General features: G+C 44.4%; 1 protein-coding gene across 1 annotated transcript in view; it reads right to left on the bottom strand.

The window, feature by feature from the left end:
- Window positions 1-19,638, bottom strand: part of KIAA1217 (KIAA1217 ortholog) — a 760,759-nt gene extending 741,121 nt beyond the window's left edge. The window contains exon 1 of the mRNA XM_043564643.1: window positions 19,467-19,638. The gene's annotated coding sequence lies outside the window, so the exon portion shown is untranslated. The remainder of the gene's footprint in view (window positions 1-19,466) is intronic.
- Between the last annotated feature and the right edge of the window lie 1,720 nt (window positions 19,639-21,358).

Raw genomic sequence — 21,358 nt, 5'->3', positions numbered from 1 at the left:
ATCAACTTGCAAACTGGGGGAAAGTGTTTCCCTTTAAAACCAAACTTAAAAAAAAAAAAAGATCATGTCTTTCAAAGATCATTTTGGTGAACATATAGCAATGACATTTATCCTTTAAATAAAATGCTGTAAAAGTTAAAGTGCCATGTAAGCTTTTTTTTTTTTTTTTCATGGGCAAGTTCAATTGTTAAAATTTGGGTAATGGGATTACTTCCTTTGGAATCAGTTCTTCCTTATTTTTTTTGTAAAGATAATGTCTGTAGATGACAGAAAATGAATATATATGTTTTGACACTGAAATTCCCAAAGTTACATGTTAGTCATCTACTTCATGTTCATTTTAAATCTCCCTGGTATATATTTGAAACTTCACACTGCGAAGCATAAAATGAATGTAAAATCTTACGACTACATCAAAGAGACTCCAAAATTAATACAGCTTTTACCATTAGGTCGCATAATATTCAATAGTAAAGAGGAAGTAAAGTCAAATAAGGAATCACAGGCTCATCATACATAAATTATTTAGGAAATTTTATGTACCAACCCTGGTCATAGTACTTTCATCAAATTTATTTACTCCTTCCTTCACTTCATTGACTAAACAAATATTGGGCTAACCGCCAAAGGGATAAACATGAAGAAAGATCTCGTCTCTCTCCTCTACCCTCAAAAGCAAGAGACAGACACGCAAGTAACAGTTACAGTATAATAAAACAACTGTTATAATAGAAGCAGTTGCCTCTGCTATGAGAGCACAGGAGAAGCAGCTATCCTGAGGACAGAAGGACCACCCAAGCCTTCATTGACAGGTCTCAGCAGCTGATTATATATAGACAAGGTCAAAGAAGAAATCCAAGATAAGTTCAGATATCTGACTTGACACCTAGCTGGTGTCTATCTCTGAATAAGCAAACATAGATCTGGAGAAATGGAAGAAGGGGTTATATTGCCTATTCGTACATATTAAGTGTGAGTTGCCTGTAAAATACCTGCCTGGGGTACGTAATAATCAGTGTATATGCAGGTTTAGCTTCAGAAGAGAACTCTAAGCTGAATAGATTTGAGAGTAGGTTTGAAAACAAAGACATAAAGGAAACTGCCTAGAAGTACCAGACATGGGAGATCATTAAGCATTAATTTTGCTGAGGAACAGAGTAATCCAAATTGACTATTTCTTAGAATATTGTCAACTCCAGAATCACATCACATATTCTAGTGGGAATTAGAGCCAAACTTATCAGAGATGCTGAAGAATTTTAATGGGTGTCTTGTGTCAGAATAACTCCTGCTACTAATAATAATGATACAAATATCACCATGCAAATCAACACAAGCTCCTAGACAGAGAAAAATTAGGCAGAACCTTTATAATTAGACCACAGAAGAGCAGAACTTCCATATTAACTAAAAATGTGACCTGTAAATGGCCACTACTATTGAAGTTCTCATTTCTATGACGCTGGTAAACAGGAAAAGGGCTTTGCACCTGCCTCCTGGTCCACGATAGTCTGTCTGGGTAGGAATCAAACTAACGTGTTGGAAGCACAAAAACACAATTTCTGATGATAAAATAAAACTGAAATATTAGTGACCGCTCTTGATATTGGCCTTATGGTCTTAGAAATGGAGAAATGACTCAGTATGATAACCAGGGGGCAAAAAGCCAAATGAACACAGTTGTACAGACCAGAGCCTGTGTGAGATGAGCTTGGGAGAGCCATCCTGGGTACCTGAGCCGGTAAACGCAGTCCAAAGTATGACAGCTTCAAACGTTTCTATTCAGCGATGTCCTACCAACTTGCTCTCCGCACTCCTGTCATCTGCTATGTCAATTAATCCATGACATATCCCTCCCTCGCTCTTTTCCAAACTCTTAGATCACAGTTGGAAACCTTGGCTCGATGTGGCTTCCCTCGCCGCTCAATTTATAGAGATTCCAACTCACCTCCTGTTGTTAACTTTGGCTGTTCCCCGTCTCCATCGTCTGAGATTACACACAGAACCAAGTGCCTGCCCGCTGCATTCCACTCCAACCACCCCTTTTTGTTGCTTTTGGCATATCAGAAGCAATTCTATACACTTAAGAGGCAATTAAAGATTGAACAGGTAATGTGCAAATCTTCCAAAAATACTCGATTGAGAGCAATATGAAATATCGCAGGGGCGCCTGGGTGGCTCAGTCGATTGAGTGTCCGACTTCAGCTCAAGTCATGATCTCACGGTTTGTGAGTTAGAGCCCGCGTTGGGCTCTGTGCTGACAGCTCAGAGCCTGGAGCCTGTTTCAGGTCCTGTCTCCCTCGCTTTCTGCCCCTCCCCGACTAGTGCTCGCTCTCTCTCTCTCTCTCTCTCAAAAATAAACAAACATTTTACATAAATAAAGTTTAAAAAAAAGAAATAAGGCATGCATTATTTAATTAAATGGCATTTATAGCTATTAATAATTAGATTACAGTTACATGTGCAACTTCATCAAATTTTCAAAGTGGAAATAACAGCATAACATTTGATCTTTCACAGTAAACACAGAAGTTCAAAGGCCCTATGAAAATAAAATTCAACTGCTTCTGACATTTGCAATGAATATTAATTGGCTTAAATTATTTGTTAAAAGCTTCAAAGAAAAATGCCCTTGAAATCATGTAGCTTCAAAATAGATAGATACGTGGTAAGTTGTAGTTACATTAGGACACAGTCATTGTAAATGTATCCACGACCATTCAATTTCACGTCTATCTCCTCTCTCTTCAGAATGGGGTTCACCAGCACAGCTCTGCAGTCACCTAAAGAATTTGCCAGCACATCCGCTGACTGGGCCCAGAATGATGGCTACAGCCCCAATAGCTTAAGAGAACAAAGGAACTGGGGGGTTGGAGGGAGGGATGTGTAAGCTCCTTTTTCCACATTCCTCCCTCAAACTATAGAGAAGCAAACAAGCTTCTGCCAGCATGTTGCCTCCACCATCCCTGCCCGATGGTGTTGACACCTTGTACAGTTCAGCCCTTGGCCTTCAGAGAGGTTAAGTCCAGAAACTCCACTTCTCCCTTACCTGCAAAGTCCCTATGAAAAGTTCGCCATTGAGAGGGCCTCATGTGAGATCTGGAAGGTGCAAGTTGTTGTTTTTGGATGAGCCACAGGCAGGCTCCCGGGTGTCAGCAGACAACAGAGGTTTGACCCAGAGATCTGGCACCCTTCTGGGACTCCCACACTTCCAGATTTCTTGAAAGTGGGCATCCTGGGCGTGGCTCTCCCAGCGTCCAACGGTCGTGTAAGTCTCTGATTCCTGGAGTTAACTTCACCCCACTGAGATGGCTTCATTGGCTTCCATTTTCTCGCTCGCTGTATCCCAGGGCAGAAGACTGGTTGGTTTGATCTGTCCAGGCTTGCTGTTAATTGGACGATGTCTTACTAGTGGGCAGGGGTACTTCATCTTTCACTTGGACCCAGAGGGCTGTCTTTAGTTTCTTGTTCCATGTGGTAAGCACATCTGGACAGGTCCCCAAACCTTCTGTATTCATTTTTTATTGCTACTGTAAAAAATTACCACTAAGTGAGTGGCTTAAACAAACAGCACTTTATTATCTTCGAGTTCTGCGGGTCAGAAGTCTCATGGGGCTAACTAAAATCAAAGGTGTCAGCAGGAAGGTGCTCTTTCGAGAGGCTCTAGGAAAGACTCTGTTTTCTTGCCTTTTCCATCTTCTATGGATGGTCCACATCCCCCAACTTGTGGCCCTCCATCACTTCAGTGTGTCCTTCTGTCCTCACACCTTTTTCTGTGGCCCTCTTGACTCCATCCTATAAAGACCTTTGTGATTTTATTTTTTTTTTCAACGTTTATTTATTTTTGGGAAAGAGAGAGACAGAGCATGAACAGGGGGAGGGGCAGAGAGAGAGGGAGACACAGAATCGGAAGCAGGCTCCAGGCTCTGAGCCATCAGCCCAGAGCCTGACGCGGGGCTCGAACTCACGGACCGCGAGATCGTGACCTGGCTGAAGTCGGACCCTTAACCGACTGCGCCACCCAGGTGCCCCAGGACCTTTGTGATTTTAATGGGCCCACCTGGATAACCCAGGATAATACCTCTCTCTCAACATCCTTAACATAATCACATCCACCAAGTCTCTTTCACCATGTAAGATAAACTATTCATAGCTCTTGGGAATTAGGATGTGGACGCGGGAAGTGGGGGTGGGGTGTGTTATTCTACCCACCATACCTTCTCGGAGCAGCCTGCCAGCCCCTTCCACATCCAAGCAAGTGGTATAGGGTTTGCTCTGAATATCTAGTCCCTTTCTCCCTTTGCAAGCACACTCGAGTTTGTGGGGCCCAATTCTCAATAAAAAGTAGGAGTAAAAAGTCCCACTTTGAATGAAGCCTAAAGCACACACACTAATACAGATTTCACAAAATCCTGCATGGAAGATTATACAGACAAACAGAATCCCTATTTATATTTTCCATCTGGCTAGTGATCTTGCCTGGTTGGTTTGCGTTATTGATCAGAATCCTGGAGAATAAGAGTAGATGGGGACCCAAGCCCCTAAACTCATCATACCTACTCTATAGATATTCAATGAACTACCCAAATACTCTTTTGTTTCCAGCTTATCTGTTCTGCAATTCGGGTTTTGTGAAACAAACTTTTCAAAATCAAGGCACACCTGTATAAATCTACATTTGAGTAAAAGTTCAATCCGACGTGAATCGTCTGCAAAATACAATAAACTTCCCAAAAATACTTTCACTATTTGACACTAAAATACAGTAAAATCATAACACCCAGTATTTTGCAATTTTATATCAGTACAGAACAAAAAGCCTTGTGAATGCTGATCGACGAGGCTATTCTCCTCACTCACACTGAATTAACAAGCATGTACTATCTTGTTCACGTTGCCGATTTCTTCAGCCAATACAATCCTCATTAGCTATAAATAAAGTTGTCTTCCTGACATTCATAACTGAATATTTAAATCAATATCAGATGCAGAAATGTCCTTGGTGACAACACGGCAACTGTTTAAAGAGCATAATACCTGCCAGAGCAGAAGCTTCATCATCTGTTTAACTGAGAATAGCATTATTTGATTAGAACACAACAAAGCACGAATGGAAATTCTAAAACAATATGATGGCAAAGCCAGAAGTGACACTGGCCTGAATTATAATGCAGCTCAGGGATTCTTTGGCCTAGAAAAATACAGGCTGCAGAAGGTTACAGAAAGCCCTATTCTACGCCTGCTACTTTCCTTTCTTATTCTCTCAGACATCCATCCATTCATTCACGTCCATTCATTCATTCATTCATGCATGCATGCATCCGGCATCTATTACGTACCCAGCCCTGAAGACGTGAAAGTCAACGATACACAGTCCCTGCTTTCAATTTGTTCACTCTCTACCAGAGAAGAAAAACACTCAAAACATCAACACTTCACACGCTACGAAAAGTGCTGTCACAGAGGTCCCTGGAAGCAACAGAAGGAGTCAGTCACTGGGCACAGAGAGCTCCCAGCAAGAAGCCACACAGCGAAGTGGCTAAGCATGGGTCTGTGGAGCCAGGCTGCCTCTTGGTGACTAATCTTTCTGTGCTTCATGTTGCTGTGTGTTAAACAGAAATAATAATAGCACTTTAAGCACAATGAGGGCAACATCGACATACTAATAAGGGCTAGATAGGCATAATAAACGCTATATAAATGTCAACCAACTTGAAGTTTCACAGGAGAGGTAATATTTGAGACAGGCTTTGAAAAATTGGTAAACATTTGTCCGTGAGGAAAGAAGGGAGAGCATTTCAGGTGGGCCGAAGTTTCTTTTCCTCTAGGAGTTTTTCCCCACTGCTGGTGGGGCAGCTTCAGTGAGAGCCCATACATCTGCTTCAAGAATAACCCACCTCCCTAGGGAGGATCCACACTGCCCCTTTCTCTACTCTAAGCATATCCAACTTCTTGGAAGTTCCCCCAATGTCTCAGTGGTAACATCATCAAGCCCTGTAAATTCTAACTCCCACCAAATCTTTAGCCTGTCCACTTCTGCTCTGGCCCCATTTAACCTTTTCTCCACAAAGTAGCAAATCATCTTCCTAATACGTCAGTGCTTTCATGTTACTCCCCTCCTTAACAAAAACTGTTCACGCTGCGCTAAGAATAAATAGATCCACACTCCTTACCAACCTACAAGACCCTTTGTGAGGAAGCCCCGACCTCTTTTCTCCCCTCATGTCTCACCACCTGTGCTCCAAGCAGAGCGGCCATCTTGAATGTCTGCCTTCAAGCTCTCTCCCGCCTCAAGGACTTTGGTGTATCAGCCCCACTACCTGAAGCCTCCTTCCCTTCATTCTCTATCTGACCAGCGGCTTCTTTTCCTTTAGAGCTCAGCTTGAGAACTAGTGCTGGCCAGAGGGAAGAGCATTCAGAAGGGAGGTGGGCAGGCAGAGAGGTGTTTCGACTCTGCTGTTTCAGGCTATGTGAGCAGAGAAGTCACCTGGTGTTTCTGGGCCTGTGTGTCCACCTATGAAATTAGGGGAGTGGGCCAGGTGCATGCCCATCATCCTTCCAGCTCCCATCTTTTTTCTCCCGCCCTTCAACAAACATAACCTTGTCGTATTCTTTTCTCCCTTAATTCTCTCAAGGACCAGCCTAAAGCCATTTTTTCCATCCCTCATTCTATTCCATGTCCCCCCCCACCATCTGTCTCCACTCTGAGCCCCATAAAAGTAAAAACCTAAAATAAATGGAAATAGCAGCAATGATGAGGGATATTTCCTTCTTTAAGGAGAACGTGAAACAAAAATATGACCGGTGAATCCAGACAGGGAAATTTAAAAAGTGAAACATACTGCTAGCTGTCAGGATAATGGTGCAGGCCTGTAGCCTGGACTTGCAGGCCGCGAGTGGTCTGGCTCTTTCTACCTGCCTCCTCCTTGCTCTGTGCACTCCACCCACACTGGCCGCCATGACTCACTCTTGAGGCGGAGCCTTCACCAGAACACTTGACCAACTTCTCTGATTACATACTCTTAACGTTTATTTATTTCTGAGACACAGAGAGAGAGACAGAGCATGAGCAGGAGAGGGGCAGAGAGAGAGGGAGACACAGAATCTGAAATAGGCTCTAGGCTCTGAGCTGTCTGCACAGAGCCCGACATGGGGCTCGAACTCACGGACAGCAAGATCATGACCTGAGCTGAAGTCAGACGCTTAACCGACTGAGCCACCCAGGTGCCCCTCTGATTACATACTCTTAGGACACCAGGAACCTCCCTTTTATCATCCTGAACACATACAGTTGTAATGCTACATTTAATTTGTGATTATTTTATTGAATCTGCCTACTCCTTTAAACTGTGCATTCTCATAGGAAAGGAATTTCATCTATTTAAACTTATCAGTAGTAAATGCCCTTCCTATCACACAGTAGGCGATGACTACTCCAAATGAATATATGTATAAAAAGAACAGAATAGAACACATCCTATACATAAGATATCTCCAATAATAGGCCCCCAGCCTGGCGTCCATGTGGGAACCAAGAATCCTGTGTCTTCTATAGACTCTATTGGGGTTTTCTTCCCCATACCCGTGCTGCCACCTGAGATCCACAACAACCCCTGACTCCCTCCTCTTCCCATCTTGCATTTGTGCTAGTCCCTGAAGCACTTAGAACAGGAAGGAAGAACAGGAGGGGTGCCTGGGGGCTCAGTCGGTTAAGCGTCCGACTTCAGCTCAGGTCATGATCTCACAGTTTGTGAGGTCGAGCCCGGCATCGGGCTCTGTGCCCACAGCTCAGAGCCTGCAGCCTGCTTCGGATTCTGTGTCTCCCTTTCTCTCTGCTCCTCCCCCACTGGCGCTCTGTCTCTCTCTGCCTCTCAAAAACAAACATAATTAAAAAATTAAAGAAAAAAAAAGAATGAAGAACAGAAGAGGAGAGGCCACTATTACCCTGATACCCAGATGAGATGAAGATATCACAAGAAAAGAAAATTATACACCAATATTCCTTCTGAATATAAATGCAAAAATCCTTAACCAATACCGGCAAGCTAAATTTCAGCAAAATATAAAAAGGACTGCACAACACAACCAAGTGGAATTTATCCCAGGAATGCATTGTTGGCTTAACATCTGAAAATCAATTAATGTAATATATCACTTTAATAGAATAAAGAACAAAAATCATTTGATCATCTCAATAGACTCAGGAAAAGCATTTCACAAAATCCAATAGCATTTTATAATGGAAACACTCAACAAACCAAGAAGAGAAAGGGAACTTCCTCAACCTGAGAAAAGGTATCTATACAAAACCCACAGGTGACATTATACTTAATTGTGAAAGACTGAATACTTTCCCCCTAAGATCAGAGACAAAACAAGGATATCCACTGTCACCCTTCTATTTAATATTGTTCTATAGATTCTAGCCAAGGAAATAGAAAAAGAAGGAAGGAAGGGGGGGGCGGGGGAAGAAAGGAAGGGAAGGGGGGAACGAGGGAAGAAGAAAGCAAGCATCCAGATTGGAAAGGAAGAAATCCCAAAGAACAATTTAACAAATAGGTGCAATACTTATGCTCTTAAAATCACAAAACATTGATGAAAAAGTTAAAGACCTAAATAAATAGAAAGCCATATATGTTCATACATTAGAAGAATTAGTATTGTTAATATGGTATTACTCCCCAAATTGATCTACAGATTTAACACAATTCCTGCCAAAATCCCCGCTGGCTATTTTAACAGAATTTGACAAACAGATCCTAAAATTAAATGGAAATTCAAGGGACTCAGAGAGCCAAAACAATCTTGAGAAATAAGAACCAAGCTGGAGGACTCACACTTGCCAATTTAAATTTACTACAAAACCACAGTATACAAGACAATGTGACACTGACATAAAAAAAAATAGACACAGATACAGATAAATGGAATAAAACTGAGAGTTCAAAAATAAACCCTCACATTTATGTTCAATTGATTTCAGCAAGGATGCCAAGACAATTAAACTCTTCAACAAATGGTGCTGGGACAGCTGGATATCCACACGCAAAAGAATAAAGTTAAACGTCTTCCTCACACCATATACAAAAATTAACTCAAAATGTATTAGACCTAAATTAAGCAAGAACTAGAATTATAGAACACTTAGAAGAAAACTTAACAATAAATGTTATTGAATTTGCACAAGCAACGAAAGAAAAAATAGATAAATTGTACTTACTCAAATTATCAAAACTTCTGTACTGCAAACTAAACCATCTTCAAAGTGAAAAGACAACCCCCAAAAAAGAAGAATATATTGCAAATCATATATCTTACAAGGAACTTATATCTAGACAACTTACAAACGAGTACTAAAAAGACAACTCTATTTCAAAATGGACAATGTATTTAAATAGATGTTTATCCAAAGAAGATACATAAATGTCCAATAAACACATGAAAAGAGGCTCAGTACCATTAGTCATTAAGGAAATGCAAATCAAAACCACAATGAGATACACTTCACACCCATTAGGATGGCTATAATCAAAAACAAAAGCCAAATATTGGCAAGAAAATGGAGAAAATGGAACCTTCAAGGACTTCTGGTGAGAATGTAAAATGATGCAGCCTTTTTGGGAAACAGTTTGGCATTTCCTCAAAATGTTAAACCGAAGTCACCACATCACCCAACAACTCCACTCACATCACCCAACAGCTCCACTCCCAGACATCCACCCCAGAGAAATGAAAACATATATCCACACAAAGACTTGTACAAAACCCTTCACAGCAGCATTATTCATAGCAGCCGAGAATTGGAAACAACCCAGATGTCCATCAACCGATGAATGGATACACAAAATGTGGTCTATCCATGCAATGGACTATTATTTGGCAACAAAAAGAAATGAAGTGCCGATACAACATGGACGAACCTTGAACACATTACACTAAGTGAAAGAGCTAGTCACAAAAGACCACATGTTGTATGATTCCATTTATATGAAGTGTCCGGAATAGACAAGTAGTAGATAAGTGGTTTTTAGGGATTGGCAGGACTGGCAAAGCAGGCAGGTCACGGGGGAAAGGCAAATGAGCTAATGGTATGAGTTTCTTTTAGGGGAGATGGAAATGTTCTAAAGCTAGACTGTGGTGATCACTGCATAATCCTATGAATACACTAAAAAAAGTGAAGTGTATACTTTAAATGGATGAATTTTATAACCTGTGAATTTTATCTCAATAAAACCGTTTGTTTGTTTGTTTGTTTGTTTGTTTGTTTTAAGGGATGAAAAAAGATGCCCTGAGGCCATGCTTTTCTTTATTTACCACTGAGGTCCCCATCTTCAGTGTCCTCGCCTCTCCACACCCCCAATTCCCAGAGACCTCATTCTTCCAACAAAGACCCAATCTGGGTCCTACGGTGAAATGCTCAGGATAACTTCACCCATTATGTGTGAAATATAGATATAAATATAAATACTTATATATATATATATAATTATATATATCTTATTATACATTCACTATAATATATATTTATTATACATTTATAAATTATAAAATTCAAATTTCTGAAATTAAAATTTCTGAAGATCTACCCTGATCATCTATTACAGGGTTCAGCAAACTAAGACCCACTGACCCAATCTAACCTTCAGCATATTTTTTTTTTGTACTGCTTATAGTTTAGAATCGTTTTTATATTTTCAAATGTTGTTTAAAAAAAAAAAAGAGGGATGCCTGGTGGCTCAGTCCGTTAAGCCTCCGGCTTCGGCTCAGGTCATGATCTCACAGTTGGTGAGTTCAAGCCCCACATCAAGCTCTGTGCTGACAGCTCAAAGCCTGGAGCCTGCTTCAGATTCTGTCTCTCTCTCATTCTCTGCCCCTCCCCCATTTGTGCTCACGCGCTCTCGCTCTCTCTCTCTTAAAAATAAATAAACATTAAAAAAAAATTTTTTAAGAATATGTGACAACACCCAAATGTAGGCTGCAAAGTCTAAAATATTTATTTACTATCTGGACCTTTATAGAACAAATGTGATGATTCTTGGATCTATATTTTTGTGTCTACGATTCACTGAGTAAAAAATGTAAGCCCTGAACCTACTTTCTGGTCCACTGGGAATGTGTAGGTAAGATACCATGATACAAAGCTGGAAATGGAATAGACAGGGACGTGCACAGGGTAATGTTTGGGGTCTTCCAAAGAAAACTTAAGAGTCTCAGAGTGACTGTCCCTGATCTCCCTGCCCCTTGCCCCTACTGTGCCCGGACACACCCATTCTATGTGTGAGTGCCTGCCAGGAGAATCTCCTTGCCCAGGTCTCTGAAGGCTGCTGGGAGGTGACATGCCCAGTCACTGCCAAGAGTGTAGTAGGTAAAAACAAGCTCCTGGCGTTAACCCACGCAATGGATGGCTAAGACAGTAGATTTTAAATGTTCTCACCACAAAAAAAGAAATGGTAATTATGTGACATGATGAAGATGTTATACTTTGTACATCGTAAACTTGTGCAATGTTATATGTCAATTACATCTCAATAAAGCTGGGGGTGGGGAGGGAGGCAATGGGAAGGGACAATTTCCTGACCACCACTAGAGGGAGGACAGATCCCACATTGCATAAAGGTGCTTGAAGGACCAGAATGCTGAGGAAGGATAGGGGAGGGAGACTGCAGGACAGACGGAAGGATGACAGAGTAGAGAGGCAAAGGATAATTGCTCTGTGTCTTCTACAAAGGGGTACTAGATGCCAGCATCCAGTCTTAGGGGTCTGGTGAGTCAAGGACACAGATGCGATTGAGAAAACCAGCATCAGAACTCTGAGCCGGTTTTCAACAAACCAAGCCCCCTTATCTTGTGCAGAATGGGGTCCCAGCAAAAGCTAGAAGAACATCCCAATTCCCAGTATCGACACTGATATTTGCCTTGCATGAATCTTAATTCTCAACGATGTCTACATATTTACTGTTGATATGCACTTTATTTATTTATTTACGTAAGCTTTATTAACTTGAGTTTATATACTTGTTTTTAAAAGCTCGTAAAGAAATAAACACACACAGTCGACCCCTGGACAATGTGGGTTTGAACTGCGTGGGTCCTCTCATACACAGATTTTTTTTTTACAATATCGTACTGTAACTGTATTTTCTCTCCCATATGATTTCCTTAATAACATTTTCTTAACTCTAGCTTACTTCATTGTAAGAATACAGCTTATAATACATATAACACAAAATACGTGTTAATTGACTATTTATGTTATCGATAAGGCTCCCATCCAACAGTAGGCTATTAGTTAAGTTTTGGGGGAGTCAAAAGTTACGTGCAGCTTTTTGACTTGCATGGAGGTCAGCACCCCAAATCAAAGGTCAGCTGTATTCTCCTGTTGAACAAACTTGTAAGGAGTCAAGAGAGAGGCTACTTACAAGAATGGCAACCTAGATCTTCATAACGTAACAAGATGGAGATTAGTATTTTATTAGTTAGAAATTAATACTCATCTTCTCATATGAAAAATCAAACTATAGCATTATGTTCTAATGCTCGGAAGTGATTTAAGTAGCTTTTTCCCAAGGCATCTGGGACCCTGAATGCCACATCTAACATTGTTTCTATGAGCACAATATTTCCAAACAACCTACTTGGGAAAAACACTCAGAACAAAATGTGTTTGTAAACTAGACAAAAATATACGTGTACACCAGTTGTTTGGAAAGCTAAAAGTCACCCACCTCTTTCTTCTTATTGTTATGATAGTTTGGGTTTCTATCCTTGAGTTCATACCACTGCCTCCGCCCCCAACACACATGGTCTCTCCTGAAGAATTGCTCTGGCTGCATCTTTCACAGTTACAGGAAAATGGATTTCTCACAGCTATACTTCAAGGTTGTTGGCCCCATTTCTGCTGCTGTGGTAACTTTTCCTGGCTCCAGGAAAGCGACTCTAAACTAATGTAAATTGGACAAGGTCACAGAGAGTGCTAAGAACAGAACTGGTAACCTACAAGCACTAAACCCAAGGCTCTCTTTCTATTTCTAGAGCAAAAAATGGGCACAACATAACACTTTTCTCTGTTAAGGCAAAACTATTATGAGCACTTAGGACTAAAAATACTGTCTGTTGAGTCAATTTTACAAGTTGCCCTGAGCTCGAGACTGCTCTGAGCTAGCCCGAATTATAAGCTGCAGAGTCTAGTATGATAATTTTATAGAAATATAATAGTGTACCCAACTTTAACACATAGGCACTATATCTGCTCACAATACCCTGGAAGAAGTCATAAAAACATCCTATCAGTTCAGCCAACAGTGCATTAAACAGGTACAGCCTATTATCAAGCAATTAAGGAGTGTTGTTCAGCACACAGGCTGTTCCCAGCCTTGGGGATAGCTTTAGAGGTGCCATCTTAACCATTATTTTTTCACGTAGTGTCTCATTGGTTAATGAGTTTCATGGATATCATGGTATCCATGAAACCATGGATATGGTTTCATAACTCCTCCTCAGGACAACCAATGAGAATAGTCATGTTAAGACAGGCAAGAAGAAAACCCAGTAGCAGGAGACAAGAAAAAGAAAAGCAGTGAAAATCCAACCTGGGTGGTCAACGAGCTAATCTACAAAGTCTCTCTCAGTTCCCTCTCCCCTTCCTGTTCTTAATCCTGACTTCAGTAGGTGACTCCATTAACAAATAATGTTCCAGAAACAGCTTGGTTTTCCAGTTTGACCCCGATCTCTACTTTTGACCCCTGGAATGCCATTCTTCCCAGCCTCCCACTGACACTGCCATTTAAGAAATACAATGTGATCCCTTAGGGGAAGAAGACCCTTACCCCTTTTGGAGATGACGTGCATGGACAGCATGATGGAATGTGATACTGTCGCCCCAAAGATGGACCTTACAGCAGCAACCTTCCAGAAGCCCCTGGTCAGAGGTATTTCATGGAAATGATTAGGTCATATCTTGGAGAGATAACTGCATTTTATTTCCTAATTATTTCTAGCAGCAGATGTAAGCAACCTTTGGGATTCCTTCAAGGTCATTTCCAAATAGACTAGCTAAGGATCCTGGCAGAATTCTGCCTCTGACCATAAACCTGGTCAAAGGAGAGACAAAAAGGCCAGGAAACCAGAGATGATGCCATAAGAGTAATATCTTATACTGATTAAGCATGTACTTGAATAGAGTATATGGTATTTGTAGTCATAAGAGCTAAAAAGGAAATTAGTGCAAGAAAGGAGGGATAAAAAGTTAGAGGGGTATAATCTTAAATAGGGCAGCCAAGAGAAGCCCTATTAAGAGAAGGAATTTAAGAAGAAGATTTGAAGAGAGTGAGAGTATCAGCAGGTGCTTAGGAGAGAGCATTCCAGACAAAGGGTAGAACAAGTTCAAAGTTGCTTTGCAGAAAGCATACCTGCTATGTTGCAGGAACAGGCAGGACATCGGTATGGAAGAAACACAGTGATTGTGGGGAAGTTGGAGAGGTCAGAAGGGCTAGAAGGGACTAGATTGTTTCCTTTACTCTGAAAGAAACGGGAAGATGTAAATGAACTATAAGAGTAAGATGTGAGGACGTACAATGTAAGCACAGGAGTAGTGTGACCTGACTTCAGTGTTAGTAGTATTGGCCTGACTGTGTACTGAACCTAGACTTGGGGTGGGGCAAGAAAGACGTAAGGAGACCACTGCAATAATCCAGGTGAGAAATAGTAGAGGCTTTGTCTTGGCTGGTAGCAAGGCAGGTGGTGAGAACTGGTCAGATTTGGAATACATCTTGAAGGCACAGCCGCAAGATTTGAGAATGCAAGGGTGACTCCAAAGTTTTGGGCCCAAGCAATCCGAACAATGGAGCAGTCACTTGCTTAAAGGAGGAGCAAATGAGAAAAGTAGGCTTGGTGACGGGGCATCTCAGGGTCCCGTCTACCCAGAAAGTGATATGCAAAGAGAACAGCATTTCAGATTTACAATCTTTAGAAGGATATGGCTCTCATATTAAGAATTCCAATTCTACCTAAGTGATACTTCCCTCCTTCACTCTGTCATTGTATACTCATTCATTCATTCATTCATTCATTCCTTTTTTCAACAAATGGTAACTGAGTATCCACTGTGTACCAAAGACACAATGGACATACAGAAGCAAGAAATACCTGGCTCCTTCCCTTATAACACTTACAACCTAAAGTGGAAGTAATAAAGAAATGATTATGCAAATACACCCATACCTACATATAAAACAAAACAAAAATTTGCTAATACACAAACAAAGGTGTTAGGAACTTAAGTAATGGCCCATGGTTGTGGAGCTGGGGAAAGACAGAGTTAGAACATAAACACAAGTTGTCTCCTTCCAGAACTCACATGCTTATTTATGTTAACAGAGTGATCAAACACCAGCCAGCACCAGCATTGTTCAGTGGAGACAGAACACAGCAGCCAAGAAGAATCTGAACTCGATTCATGGGGTCCTGTACAATATGACTGTCACAGAATCTCTTCCAGGCCAGAGTTCCCTCATCTTATAGATGATCTATATAGAGACCACATGATCTCGAAAGCCCCTTCTGGCCCTGAAACTGTGATCCTATGATGTGCAGTGGTGGCAAAATGTAGGAAAGTACATGTGGGAAGCACCCAATCCAAACTTAATTTATTCCACAGTTCTGCCTAGGCTAGACCTGTGTGTGAGGCTGAAACTCATGGACCCTTGACCAAGTCCTTCACTGCTCTGTCCCATCAAGGACCTGGAAAGGCAGCAGGAATGGGGACAGTAGGAGGTTGGCAGGTGGGACCTTTCTCAGAGGTGGGACCAAAGACAGGATGTGAGCTGGAGAGAGAGAAAAGAGGAAATCCATGGATAGCAGATCCATTAAGGTGCCCCTGTGCTTAGGTGCCCTGAGGGTGTGATTTCTTGTCAGGCCTAGAATGGACACTATACAGGACTCTCGTGCATATGAATGTGAGCCTGGGAAATTTAGATCCTTCACCTTTCTAGGCCCCAGTTTTCTCATCTGCAAAAACAAGGCTAGATCATTTCTATGCTCAGTAATCTTCAACCTCACACTCCTATAACCTCAGCATGTTTGTACCCTAACTACATTTCCAAAATAAAGTCCTACCCTCTAGAATGTACTCCTTGTAAAATCTACAAGATTCATTCAAATGGTCTTTTGATCTACCAGTGCAATTCTAGTAACAATTCAATTCAAATATCCACAACGGAAGAAACATTTCAGTGTCTGGTTAAAGAATCCCGAAGTTTAGCTACCATTTTTAGTATTTATTTATAGTTCCTCCTAAAATACAATTTTTAGTCACCATACATTGTCCACAATCACAAAACTCTTCCCAGAACTCTGACAATGTCCTAAAACATCTTCAAAATACCTAATGATAGAAAATATGGGTTATTTTCTATTTGCTAATTACCAATTGCTACTCAGTGCTGGTATACCAAATTAATGACATCAACTACAGAGTACAATATCTAAACCCAGCACACTCTACGTTGACAAACTCTGATTTTAAAAGACAAATTAAATCATTTCAGTAAAATAATCTTATTTCATAAGTAGAGAAAATGAGGTTGACAAAAATTCTAGAATGGCTCCAAATCACATAGCACCAAAAGCTTCCAATAACTAAATCCAGGATTAATACCTATAAGCTCTTGACTCAGATCACCAAGTTATTATTACTGTTGAAAAATACTGGTTTTAAAAAAAAAGAAGTAGCTCTGTTTTGCACATAATAAAAATATATGAAGTTTTAGTTTTTTGGTAAAAATAAAAAAATTAATGGGGGGAAAAACCCTTATCATTCACCTGGGAATTTCTACCTGTGCAATGGGTTCAATTACTTAAGCCAAGGAGAGTCTTGCACATGTGTTTAATCTTCATTGCTAAAATCTCTGTATCAATATTTTAATTGAGTTTAAATTAAATATAGTTAAAATACACGAGTAGAAATTTGCACATTAAGTAGCAAAATATTAAAAGATGTTTGAAGGAATTATTTTGGGAATTCTAAAGTATTCTTTCATCAACCTGTTCGTCTCCCCTAGACACATCCAAATCACCATATTATCAACATATCCACATGAACATGGCATCATGACCCCCATACGGTAATTAACAAAGGCCTTGCTCTAAAAAAGTTATAACCCAAATATCCACAGAGATTCCTGTATTTCGTAGAGCACGGAGTTGAGTGCTGCTAATTTCCACTGGCTTAAAATGGAAGACAAAAGTTGTTTGTTAAAGAATATATACTTCCAAATGTTCATGAGCCCTATCTTTTATTTTTCTCCTGCCCTCTCCAGCTCCCTGATTCCTTCCCCTTTCAACTCATTCTCTTTCTTCTTTAATGTCCCCCCGGTTGAGTAGCCCCCCAACCCTTACCCATAGGTTCACTTTCCAAGGCTTCAGTTACCCACAGAGGTGTGGTCAAAAGGTCAGTAGCAGTCTAATGCTACATCACAATGCCTTCCTCTCATTAGACAGGTATCTTATCATCTCACATCATCACAAGAAGCAGGGTGAGAACAGTACAATATGTTGAGAGAGACAGACCACATTCACATAACTTTATTGCAGTATTCGTTATAAGTGTTCTATTTTATTATGGTACTCTTAATCTCTTACTTGCATAATTTACAAGTCAAACTTCATCATAAGTATGAATGTATAAGGAAAAACACAGTATGTATAGGGTTCAGTACTATCTCCAAAATTTCAGGCATCTACTGGGGGTTTTGGAGGGATCCCTTCCCCCTCCAATGAGGGGGACTACTATACAGCATGGTTATCTTTCTTCAAAACACTCTTCAATATGAATAACTTATCCCTTCATCCATTCAGTTAACAGACTTTATCGATGACCTACTATGTGCTTGGCACACTATTGGCCTCTGGGCGTCAAAAAGAATGGTAGTGTCGCTGCCTTCAGGGTGGATGAAATACAGCAGATGTTGGGCTCCACAGTTAACGAGATGGGTGTGAGTCACTGTGGTGAAAACCAGGTAGCACCTGCCGTCTCCTGTAGGACATGTATTTTTTCCATCTTCTTTCCCGACCACTGCTCTTCCAGACTGTAAGCTCCCTGAATACTGGAACCAAACATCAGTCATTTCTGTTGCCACAGCCTCTAACACAATGCCTGGCACACACTGGGCCTCCTAAAGTGTTTCCGCGTGAATAAATGAATGAATCGGAGTAAATGAAATTGGGTGACCAGTATGCATTATGAATGACTTTTTGAAAGATGGGATTTAATTAATCGTCTTCGTCGCCCAAAGTGTATGTACCCTTGGTATCAGAAGCCGGGTGGGACACCGGACTCCCAGGCACTGACGGTCCTACTCTGGAAGAAGATGCCTTCGTGGCCTTCCCAGAATAATCGCGTCACATTTTGTCCAAACTTCCCTGACAACCCTCCCAGGAGAGGAGAGGGCCGGCGAGCCGGCCCGCGGCGCCCCCGCCTGCCCTCCGCGGGGCTCTGTTCCTAGCGAGGCGCGCGGCTTCCGTGAAGTTTTTTTTTTTTGGTCCCCATCAGAAGTTCGGTCAAGTTAAAAGATAAAACCTCCTTCGGGAGTCCGGTTAGAGAGGAAGGAGCCAAAGAAGAGCTGAACGGGCCCCGCGAACGGCTGAGCAGGGAGCTAGGGTCTCGGGCAAGCCCGGTGGCGTCCGGCCCTGGCGGCGGGGCGGGGAAGCGCCTGCAGACTCGGGGGGACCGGCGCAGGGTGGGGGGCAGCCGGAGGCGCGCCGCCGCCCGCCGGTCAGCCTGCTCCGGACTGGGAGCTCTAGCCACCGAGGCTCCAGAGGCGCCCGACGGCCACCGCAGCGACCTGAGGCTTCACGCCCGCCTCCTCCCCCGACCGGGGTCTCCCGCGCGGAGGCTGGAGCGCCTCGGAGCACCCCCAACCTCGCGCTCCGAGCGCGGGCTCCGCGCTCGCCGGCGTCCCCACCCTCCAGCGTCGCCGCCTCGCGCCGGCTTCTCGCTCCTCGTGCCCCCGTCGTCCGGCGTCCGGAAGCGCGATGGCCTCAGCGCGGCCCCGGGTAAGGAGCCACGCAATATTCTAGCCGCGCCGTTTCCAGCCTCTGACAAGCCCCCGGCTCGCCGCTCCAGGGGGGCACGCCAAGGTCACCAGCATAGGTGTGACTACCTCCACCTTCACTCTCGCCACCCCCTCCCGCTCTCAGAGCTCCAGGCTCGGGCTCCTCTCGCGTCCCTCACCCCAGCCGGGGTCTCTGCCTCTGGCACCCCCTCACCGCCCCCCCCCCTTCGGGATCCCTCCCTGCCCTGGCTCTCCCGGGGTCCTCGCCCGCCTGTGGTAAGGCTCACTTTCTCTCCCGGGCGAGACTGCCTCGGAAGTGTGCCCTCGTCGTCCTCAGAGAACGAGGGGAGGAGATGTGCCTGCCACTCGCTCCAGGGGAGCGGCGGGGAAACCGACGCAAACTTCTGCTGCACTTACTTCGGGCCGAGGCTGCCGCCCCCTCGCCTCGCCTCTCTCTCCCACCGGCAGCTGCTCCGCGGCGACCCGGAGCCACCGCGCTCTCATTCCCCACGCCGGCGCAGCTGCGAAATGCGCAGGACTCGGGGGTCTCTCCCCGGCGAGCGCGCCCGGGGCGGGGAGTGCCGGGGCGGAGGTCCGGCCGCCGCGCTCCGCGGCGAGCTGTGCAGCGGCCGCCTCCGGCAGCCCGGGGAGGCTGCGCACGCCGCCGCGCGCCCGCTCCTCCGCCGGGTCGTTTCTGTCCGAGTTGCAGTTTCAGTGCCTGCCAGGACTGCAGCACCCTCTCCGTCCTCCCCCGGAAACGACTTTCAATTCACCTGGAGGCTCGCGAGGCTCCCCCGCGGGCGGGCAGCGTGACAGCGGGTGCAGAGGAGAGGGAGGAGCGCGCGAGCGGCGCCTGCCCGAGTGCGCCTCCAGCTTCCTAGGCGAGGAGCGCGCAACCCTCTCCAGCCGCTCTCCTCGGGACTGCAGTCCTGACGTCACCCCACCCCCCCCCCACCCCGCGGAGGAGCGGCTCGGAGGGTGGGGTGCCGGGAGCGAGGATGCGCGAGTGTGAGCGGGAGTGTGAGCGCGTGTGTGTGCACGCGCGCGTGTGCCTCGCGAGGCTGGGGACCGGTCGGAACCGCAGCTGGATCTGCGACGAGCCAGAAGCCGAGCTCCCTGCAAACAGGCGCCGAGGGGCTGCCGTGAACAGCCGGGGGCGCTCGCTTCCAGGTTGGGGCGGGGATCCGGGAATACTACCCACGCGAGTTTGAAAGCGACCAAAGGAAACGGATTAACGCGACAGGGGCAGTGGGAGAGCGGGAGTCGGGCGCTCTCTTTCCCCAAAGTTGCAGGATGCTCTGGGCGCCTTTAAAACACTGCGCTGGATGTTTAGGAAGAAGAGAGGAGTAAACCGTGCGAGAGGGTTGATTTTCACCTCCCATGGGAAGGAGGCGGGGTGTGGACGGGAAACGTCCTCTCAGGGTCCTCTTGGCCTCCACTCTCTCTGAGAGGTCCTAGGAAGGTGCTCGCTTTGGTCCGCCACAAGGGTGCCTACTCTGAACAGACACCGCTGTGTGCTGAGAAGTTGCTGTAAAGGGATCAAGGGGGCCTGGCCTTTCCCACCTAATTCCCAGCCCCGCGTGAACCTGGGGGAAGTTTCCACCAGAGCTGGGCGGAACCAGAGAAACGGGTCAAGGCCGAGGCTTGACTGTAGATGCGCGATTCCTTGTCCTTGGGTTCTGGGTCGGAAGCTGCGATGGTTAGAACTCCACGCAGAGTCCCTAGAGATCATCAGGGTGAAGCTACAGTTAGAGTCTTTGCCACACTCCCAAATCCTTAAGTAGCCACCCAACTTTCCTCGTTCTCTGAAGTTGTCCCGGGGATCAAAAATAGAAGACCCTTTCTGTGGAGGAACCAAATGAGAGGTCTTCAAGAGGTTCTGGGATGGCTCAAGTTTTCCCTGGAGCGTTTGTCCCTTAGGAGCGACCCGGCCATCTTTGGGGCAAAGTGCCTGGCTCGGTGCCCCTGCTGCGCTCTGCACAGCCCGGGAGTGCCCTCCCGCCGCCCGCCGCCTCCGGGCTGGAGCAAAATGTGCAATGCGCTCTCGCCGAGACCGGATCCGCTGTCAGCCGTGAGACGTCAGGTGCGCACTGCAGTGACCGCAGGAGCAGCCAGCGGTTTTGCCCCAGCCAAGTGGCAGTGAGTTTTTAATGCAGGCGTCTTCCTGAATAGTGTTTGATCTCCGAGCTGCCTCTAATTCCTTGAAACACTTGCTTCAAATGGAAAGAGTGGATGGTGGGAAGCAGGAAGTAAACAGAATGGGAGGGAAAGATCCCCTGCTCACACTTCTTAACTTCAGCTTCTTAAAG

Source organism: Prionailurus bengalensis, chromosome B4 (assembly GCF_016509475.1).
Source record: "Prionailurus bengalensis isolate Pbe53 chromosome B4, Fcat_Pben_1.1_paternal_pri, whole genome shotgun sequence".
NCBI lineage: Eukaryota > Metazoa > Chordata > Mammalia > Carnivora > Felidae > Prionailurus > Prionailurus bengalensis.
The sequence above is the reverse complement of the archived record's forward strand: the minus strand, read 5'-3'. Positions and strand labels throughout refer to the sequence as shown.